General features: G+C 37.0%; 1 long non-coding RNA gene across 3 annotated transcripts in view; it reads left to right on the plus strand.

Moving 5' to 3' along the window:
• The window catches only part of LOC103152070 (uncharacterized), a 57,960-nt gene extending 55,633 nt beyond the window's left edge, over nucleotides 1-2,327 (plus strand). For 2 of the 3 annotated variants that reach the window (XR_001658671.1, XR_001658670.1), the window contains 2 exons: nucleotides 1,483-1,527; nucleotides 1,660-1,696. This is a non-coding gene — a long non-coding RNA (uncharacterized LOC103152070). Of the gene's footprint in view, nucleotides 1-1,482; nucleotides 1,528-1,659; nucleotides 1,697-2,285 lie in introns of those variants that run through there. The other variant, XR_001658672.1, reaches the window with a different exon arrangement.
• Nucleotides 2,328-2,365: the final 38 nt, after the last annotated feature.

Below are 2,365 nucleotides of genomic sequence, written 5' to 3' on the forward strand. Positions count from 1 at the left end.
AAATACATGTTAAGTGGTCGAGTATGATCAGGTGTTGCTCACTTTAAATAATAAAAAGGTTAATTTCGCTACTGTTTCAGTCTCATTCTATAATCATTGTGACTAGACTAGCTAACTGTTAAACAAAGTTAGCAGTAAAATTTTGGACATGTGACTATCCCAGAATTAAAACGGCTTAACCTAAAAGATTTAGTTCTATATATGAAAGTAAACTGACAACAAGATGTTATAAATGAGCGATATTCATGGCAACATTCCTGACAGACAGTTTACCTCCTTCAAATGGAGTTTCTCTGCTGCTGCCTTTACGCTCTGAGCCGTTCAGAGGGGGGAGGGGGAGGAAGCGCTCCGCTGAATGCGCTGTTGTGCGCCTTCAAAATAAAAGCACGCGAGTGGAAGATTTTAAAATTCTTTGCAACTGCGGTGAAATTATTGGGGGGGACGAATGTGACTCTCTCCAATATTGGAGATACGCTGTGATTTGTGTTGAAAAATGTTAAAAGTCACAAAAATTTGGTGGTGCATGAGCAGGCAACGGGCAGGTGCAAGAACAGCGCAATTGGGAAAACCTCCTTGCACCTCGTTAAATGTGTCAACTATAAATCTATCTTCACTGTCATTGTTACTGGTGTATAAAAAACATATTTAAAATAAACAAACAATGCTAAGCCTGATGGAGGGTGCAAGTAGGGCCTGGTAGCCCTCCAGGCTTGTAAAGCACTGCGGGAAACCCTGACATCATTCTTCTGCTCTAATGCTGCATAGTAGCTCAGTGATATTCCAATTGAGCTGGGTGTCACAGACAGCCAAATCACAGTGTTCTAGGCCTTGTAAATGGTAAATGGTTTGTACTTGTATAGCACTATATCAAGAGGACCCCCAAAGCACTTCACACTACATTCAATCATTTATTCAAATTTATTCATGCATACATTCACATGCTGTAGCAAGCTACTGGATAGTAGCCACAGAAGTAAAGCTACTATGTACTGGTACCACCGATCCCTCTGACCACCAACAGCATGCCAGGTGGGTGCTTGAGGATGCAACAACAATGGCAGACAGAATGTACATTTTATTGTGTATTAACAGTGTTGGTATTGAAGATACTATTGGACTTAGCGTTTAGCCTTACCACTATCCCACCATTTTTGCTCCACTCTTTTAAGTCCAGAGTTCATTCTCATATAATCCAATCGCATGGCGAATTATGATTGGAGTAACTACATGATACTGGGGTTCAAAGATTCAGTTTTAGTTTCAAGAACCACCTTGGAGTTGGAAATTTGTCAGAACGATATTCTTGTCTGATTTTGTGGTAATATACAGGTTAACCTGCCTGGTTTCAGTTGAAGTAGAGTTGCAGTAAACCTGTAGTGTACTAAAGCACCGTGCATTTTTGATAAATGCCACTGTGAATGAAAGATACTTCATACTAATTATCTCAAAATAACTTTTCACACATTTTTCTTCATTCTTCAGATCTGACCTTGAACAAAATGAAGAAGAGAAATCAGTTGATGAAAGGTATCATTGACATGAGCTGACAGAACTCATTACTGTTCAATATAATGTATTTCTGAGTTTCCAAGTAGGAGATCATGGAATGTTTGTAGAAATATTTAAACTGGTTTTCTCACTTTACTTATCAATCTACAGATCTGCTTTAAGAGAAAATGAGAAATTAAAATCAGACATTGAAAGGTATTGTTCAAACATTAAGCTACGAAAACATGTTTCAGCTCCAAATATTAGGATGCATTGATGATCTCTAATTTATTTACAGATCATCAATGCATGTTAATAACCTGAAATAAAACATGACAATGTAAAATAAACATTTAAGTTCTGGGATTTCATTCCAAGTTTGTGTAATTAAGGGTTTTATTTTGTAATTTTTTTCCACAGATTGACTAAAACAAACACATCACTGGAAAAGGAGCTCCGTCAAATGAAGTAAGTTCAGAGTAGATTTTCACACGGAAAAATCCGTGTGAAAATCTACGGATGTAGAGGAGCGGTTGGAGTTCCTATTTGAACCTGAGGTTCAAATATTCAGTTTTAGCCTCAACAACCACCTTCCAGTTGGACATTTGTCAGAAAGACATTCTTGTCTGTTCTGTAGGGTGATATAAATGTTACTCTGAATTGTTTCAGTTGAGTTGCAGTAAATCTGTAGTGAACTAAAGTAATATGCAATCTTGTTATATGTCATTATGAATAAATTAAACTTCATAGTGATTGTTTTTAATAAGAGATTCACATGTTTTTCTTCATTCTTTCAGATCTGACCTTGAACACAAAGAAGAGAAATCAGTTGATGAAAGGTATCATTGACATGAGCTGACAGAACTCATTACTGTTC

The sequence above is a fragment of the Poecilia formosa genome, unplaced genomic scaffold, assembly GCF_000485575.1.
Source record: "Poecilia formosa unplaced genomic scaffold, Poecilia_formosa-5.1.2 Scaffold300, whole genome shotgun sequence".
NCBI classification, from domain to species: domain Eukaryota; kingdom Metazoa; phylum Chordata; class Actinopteri; order Cyprinodontiformes; family Poeciliidae; genus Poecilia; species Poecilia formosa.